Raw genomic sequence first — 7,124 nt, forward strand, 5'->3', positions numbered from 1 at the left:
TAGCCGCCACTGGTTGCGCCACTACCCAATTTTGCGTATTATTTTCTGCCAAAGGTGCATCAACAAAGTATTGAGTAAAGGCTGTGAATACTTGTGATTTCCTAGATCTTTTTTTTAATTAGATTTGCAAAAATCTAAAAAAAACTTTTAACACGTTGTAATTATGGGGCATTGTGTGTAGAATTTTGAGGACAAAATTTAATTCATTCCATTTTGGAATAAGGCTGTAACATAACAAAATGTGGAAGAAGTGAAGCGAAGTGAATACTTTCCGGATGCACTATATATCTATAGTTAGTGCTATGCACAACAATTATACTATGAGGAGCAGGTAGAGGAGCATGCACGATGAAGAGAAGAAGGTAAGTTGGAGGGGACAGGGGAAGGGGTTGGATGGAGTAACAGGGGACTGAAGAGAAAGAGGACTAGTGTGACGGGGGGCTGGGGTGACCATTGGGAATAGATCCCCTTCAGTAAATATAAATGACCAGGGAAGGGGGGAATAGGGGGATATAGTTTGAGCACAGGATATAATATATTGGATATAATTAGTCAAAAGAATAATGAAAATCCACAATTATAAATATCAAACCCTAGTATAGGTGTCAAGCAAAAATATTACAAAGTGTGGAGGTGCTCCCCATGAGAGTATAGATAAACGTAGTATGGGGAAGAAGAAGAAAACTCTCTTGTTGGGGGCACTCGAATGTAAAGGTTATAATAAGAATAATATATAAAAAATAACTTTTATTAGATATATTTTAAAATACCAAAAACAAGTCTGAGCCTGTTACTTATTGGCATTACTGTTGGAATAACAGCTATAAATTATCACAAGCAGAACACGAACATACATAGAACATAAGACAAAATATAATACAATACTTATCACAATTGTGTGAAGCTAAGTGAAATATTACAAATAGGTCTATAATTGTCTGTCTCATACAATATTGAGACCTATATAAAACATTTACAAATAATAAATATATTTATGTTATATAGGTCTCAATATTGTATGAGACAGAGAATTATAGACCTATTTGTAATATTTCACTTAGCTTCACACAATTGTGATAAGTATTGTATTATATGTTGTCTTATGTTCTATGTATGTTCGTGTTCTGCTTGTGATAATTTATAGCTGTTATTCCAACAGTAATGCCAATAAGTAACAGGCTCAGACTTGTTTTTGGTATTTTAAAATAGATCTAATAAAAGTTATTTTTTATATATTATTCTTATTAAAACCTTTACATTCGAGTGCCCCCAACAAGAGAGTTTTCTTCTTCTTCCCCATACTACCCCTTCAGTAAATGTACCCTGATGTCATCAGTTACTATCCATGTGGACATCGATCAGGGGGCCTGATTCAGCACGGAACGCAAGTCTGCATACGCACGCACCCGGCCGCTGCAAAAATATGCTAGTGAACCCAATCGCAATGATACCGCAGCAGAAGAACCAGACACCCGCCACTACATAATGCTGCCCACTTCCCTTTACTCACATCTGCAATACCTCGCTATACAAAAAAAAATCAGTAACATCAAGAACCATCAAACCCATTAGCATAATAGTGGTTGACCTGACCTCACTCAGGATTTGGGCCGCTTCCTGTGGCATCTAGAGCTCTGGCTGCATCTTCCGTCTCAGGGGCTTAATTATGCACGCTCTTGTAACGGCGTTCAAACGCACTGGCACGCCTGCGTTTATCTGACCACCCCTCCCCTTCACTACCCACAAACGGCCACTTCCTGTCAATCACTTTATGAGGGGACTGCATGCTCATTGCGATCCCTTCCCGATCGCAGTGGCCGGTTCGCAGAACGCAACATTCGGCCGGGTGCATGTGCGAATGTGTTCCTTGCTGAATCAGGCCCTGGAATAGTAAACTGTGGCGAGCGAAGCGGAGCAAGCTGCCATGTCTGAAGTGTGGCGAGCGAGGCGAGTCTCGGAAGGCACAAGTTTCTAAAGTGACAGTGCTTTAAGGGTATGGAAAGTGTATGGAAAGGGCATGGAACCGTACTTCCGCCCTCACTCCACATCACGTCCAGGTACATTAACTGAAGGGAATCTTTATACAACCCTGGTGTAACAGGGACTGGTATGACATGGGGCAGGAGGATGGAGTGATGGGGCAGGAGGCTGAAAAGACTAGGAAGGAGGCTGTAGAGAAACAGGGGGCATGGGATTGTAGGGGACACAGGGCAGGAGGTGACACAGGAGGCACGAGTCTGGTTGAACCTCTGTTGTATGATGATGACATTGGTTACATTCCTACACAAACAGGCATGTTCTGGACCATGTGATTTCCTACATGAAGAGTGAGCACTGACTGAAGACACTGGGCCTGATTCAGAGGTGGACACTATTGCAATTCGCACGCAGACTGAGCGATTGTTTGCCATTGCGCATGTGTATGCATCGCAGTGCGTGTACACGAAGGCAGCTGTGCGAGCCCGCAGACCACAGAGGCCCATTGCAGATTAATTGACAGGAAGTGACCATTTTGGGGTATTGATGGGGGTGGTTAAGGAAACGCAGGCGTGCCTGGGCGTTTGAACGCCATTTCATGGGCGTGCATAAATTAGCTGCTGCAAGTGCATATGCAGCCCTGTGTGACAGAAGAGCTTCCTAGGCTGCAGCAGGTCAGACATGCCGCAAAGGAAAAATTGCCGCCGATGTACTTCGATGTGTCCGATATTTATGCGTGTTTGCGTTCACGCATACAAGTACAAAGGCAGCAGTAGGCGTCTTTATGCTCGGGCGATCTTTGCTAACATTAGTATATTTACACAGCTGCGAGCGTGGGAGTGCACGGCTGCGTACACATTACCGTCCACCTCTGAATCAGGCCCACTGTTTGCCCAGGGAGGATCAATTTCTTTAGGGGTTCCCCATTGCAGAGAAACCACCATATAGGTAAGATTAGTACACACAAAACTGAATTTTATTAGTTGAATTACTTAGTGGGTTGGAATATACCTAACCCACTATGCCCCAGTTCAATGCTGCCTGTAATGTTTATTTTTATTTCCCTTTAATTTAACTCCACATGCCGGACACGTCTCCTCCCTGGCACACTTGGGGGGGGGGGCGGGAACGTAGCACGCACGCGCTTCGGGCACCCTGGCCGTACAGTACACCTTTGTATATATACATACACAAACCATAAGGTGGTAGGGGCTCAGTCCCCTCATCTCCACCCAAAATATTTAACTCAAAATACTGAGTTTTCCCATAATTTAAACTGCTGATAAACACAACTTACATTCCTATAACTGTTTTACTATACTTGGAACTTATGGTGTGGACATGGGGCCTGATTCAGATGTGGACGCAAATGCTATCGCAGCTGTCACTTGGATCGCAATTTGCGAAAATATGCAAATGACTCACTCCCCAGCCAGTGTTTAGAGACGCCCACTGAAAGCATCTCACACCCGCCGCTAACATACAAAACCCGGAAACATCGAGCACAGATCAGTCGGCCATCAGCCTTCTAAGTAAGTCTAAGCTGTTTCAAACATAGCGGGTCTCCAGACACGCAGAGGGCTCTACTGCTGCGATTAAGAACACAGTGGCTAATTTATGGGCATGTAGTTAGATTAACGGATGCCGGCCGTCAGAATCCCGGCAGTGAAAGCCAGACCCGGGACTAAAGATATGCGTCGAAATCTATCTTTAGACCCACGGGACTTAGGGTTAGGCACCCCCTGGGCAGGGTAAGGCTATGAGAGGGGGGGGTCAGGGGCTACCCGGGGGTTTAGGGTTAGTAACCCCCCCACCCCGGGACTGTTAGGTTTAGTGTGCGGGATGGGAGGATTAGGGTTAGGAACCCCCCCCCGGAGGGTTAGGTTTAGTGTGCGGGAAGGGGGGGTTAGGCACCACCGGGGGGGGGTTAGGGTTAGGTGCCACTAAGGGAGGGTTAGGGGGGAAGAGGGTACTGTCCCTGCTATTCAGCCACTGGGATATCATATCTAATATATGCATGACCAGAAAATAGTGTTTAAATGAACCCAACACACCTGCGTTTCTCTAGCCACCCCCCCTTTACCTCTCCTAAATACTACCTATTACGCACTTTGTGAATGAACCCTCTGCCTGAGCGTAATTGCAAATCAACTGCTGCGTGTGCACAGTGCGGCAAACTTGCTTGCGCAATGGCTAATAATCGCTCACTCTGCGCAAAGATCATCATGTTAACATCTGAATCAGGCCCATAATAGGTCACATGGGTGTTCTGCATCTCCCGACGCAGACCCTGGGCTCGGCACACCTCCAAAACGGTAGCTACACACCCGTTTTGTAGAACGGTCCTGTTCGCCATCCCCCTTGTGTCATTGTTGCACCGTCCCCTGCTATTCAATGCCACAATTACCAATATTGTGAAGTAAGGCCATGATGATGCAATTTTGTGCGAACCGCATCATTGGCCTCTGGGAGATTTGCACTCTTCTGGCCCAGGATGACAAGGCAGCAACCTGAGATTTGGGAGTCCTCTGGACGTTCCAGGAGAGTATTTAAGTATGCATGTGTAAGAGGGGTGCGGTCAGTAGCGCCGAGAGGGAGCGGGTACTATTTACCCGGGCCTGTGTCCTGCAGATCACCCCCAACCCCGCCCGGCCGCCGCCGTCAAGTACGGGCAGCATAGAGAGAGGACTGACTGCTTCTGCATGCTGCTGTCACGCTGTGTGCCGCAGAAGCAGTCAGACCTCTCTCCCAGCGTTATATGCCTCTCGGGGGAGCGATTGTGCTCCCACCCCCTTACACATTGGCGGCCGTGAACACGGTAATTTTTTTTTTCTCAGAAGGAGGGGGTCTGGCCACACATCCCCGATTGGCCATGCCTCCTCCTTTTACCTGGGCCCGGCAGAGCTGTCGGCAGCCCTGGGTGCGGTGCGGTGCCTGCTGCCATGCAGGTGTACTTCTGTATCTTACCTTGCGTCGCACACTTTCACCTTCTGGCCTTATGATGAACATACGGTGCTGGAAAAACCTAATCTGGACATGGACACGACTACCTAGGAGGAAGGAGATGATGTGAGAACCGTCCTTCCTCACGTCGACTGACACACCCTACCAGACCGAGGACCACTACAAATATATTTGGGTTTTAAGTGAAGATCTTCACTGGCACTTTTGGCCTCAGATCCCGAGTTTCACCTATAGGTACTCGCGCACCAGGTAAAGACTCAACCTTGCAGCGGAGTGCAAGGTCCACTGTGCGCCCTGAAGAAAGGAGGATAGGCAGAAACAAACCGACAGTAAAAGACAGACACAGAGGTTCTCACCGGAGGTACTCTTGGGCTTCATCCCCCTCGATCCCACACACAGGTCCTTGTAGGGGAGAGAATTATATGTCACGCAGGGTCCTCTAACAGTGTGCCACACTAATACACCTATCTACATTAATAATAGCCCTAACTCACTGGCCTAACAAACTATGGGCCTGATTCAGAGCCGGACGCTCTGACCAGAGCGCTCGCTCTGAATCAGAGCCCTCCTACATGAAAATGGAGCAGCCTCTTGGACGCTCGCATAGCTGTGGGTGACCACCCACAGCTATAGCGAGCGTCCATGATGATGGTCGCGATGGTCAAGACCATCGCGACCATCGGGCTTGCGACGGAGACCCTGCGGTAGGGTCTCGCTGCCGCAAGCCCTGGAGTGATTTTGGCTCTATGTCTGATGTCAGTGGGGCCGGCTTCAGACGGTAGGCGTTCCCATGGGGACGCCTCCGTCTGGCAGCAACGCCCCCGGCACGCCCACCAAAGGGGGCGTGCTGTCAATCAACATCGACAGCACGCCCCCTTTGGTGCGAGACCCGGAGCGACGGCTACCCTGTCGCTAGCTGGGTCTGGCGCATGCGCACGACGGAGCTCCCTCCGTCGTGCGCATGCGCAGTAGGGCATCATCGACCCGCTTGCGAGCGTCCTGCGCTCGCGAGCGGGTCTGAATCAGGCCCTATGTGTGTGGTGTAACACAATCTGCAAATGCAACAGGTGGTAACAGGGCTACATCAATCTACTCTGCACGGCACAACAAACCATATACATAGTACAGTTAAACCATACAAGAGTGACCCCAGGTTAATAACCTAAGTACTGTCTGTTTAAGACTGCTGGCCAGCTCCTCTCCTAGGTGACTGAGAAACATGTAATTTTCGTGGGAGCCTTACAGCTCTCCACAGGCTATCAGTGAGCTGGGCCACGCCTTCACACAACAATCACAAGCAGAGGGTGAGAGCCGTAGAACTGACATACAGTATATACTTATGCAGAGGCCCAGTCACCCTCAAGGGCTCAGTGCCCTGGGCCTAATGCCCAGGGTTTTATTGGTGGCTCAGGTTTTATGCCTGGCTACTGCAGGGCACAGGCCTATGGGCCTGCCTAATAGTGGACTCAGGTAGTGGCCTGGGCCTAATGCCCAGGGCCACTTTATACAGGGCTGAGGCCTATGGGCCTGCCTGCCTGGGGTGCTTACTTAGTGACCTGGGCCTAATACCCAGGCCACTTTATATATTTCAGGTGACCCGCCTAATAGTGACACTTTTAGTTACCTGGGCTACTGCCTTTTATTGGGCCTCTTGACATCTGGTTGTCTAGGTAGGGGTTAATGGTAGACCTCACAGAGGGCCTACCTGTTATGATGGAAGAGGCTGCAGGGGGGAACGTCGTTAGCTCTTTTACTTTCCACCCCGAGTCCTCTCCGGTCCTCAGCTTCTTCTGCCGCTGGCCCATCCTAGCAAGCGGCGCTGCCTCTTCCTCTCTTCATCCAGCCGCCGTCGATCTATCTTGATCGCGACGTCTTCTGGCCTCTTCCGCAGCGGCGACACTCTTTTCTTCTTCGGGAGGTCTTCTTTCCTCCCCCATCTGCCGCCGGACTGTCTTTTCTTGCTCAGTGGCGTCTAATCTAAGACGCCGCGAGTGGGCGGGGCTATGATGCAATGAGCCGTGATTGGCTCGTCACGGCTGCCTCCTATTGGCTACTGGACTGCGAGCCATGATTGGCTTGCGGCCAGAGCCAAACACCCGCCGGACCCGACGCCGCGTCAAGGCTTCCGAGCGGCAAGCTCCAGTTAGCTTGCACCCGGAGCCAAGCTTCACCCGCCGCCACTT

This window comes from Taudactylus pleione, unplaced genomic scaffold (genome assembly GCF_031769625.1).
Source record: "Taudactylus pleione unplaced genomic scaffold, aTauple2 ptg000251l, whole genome shotgun sequence".
Lineage (NCBI taxonomy): Eukaryota > Metazoa > Chordata > Amphibia > Anura > Myobatrachidae > Taudactylus > Taudactylus pleione.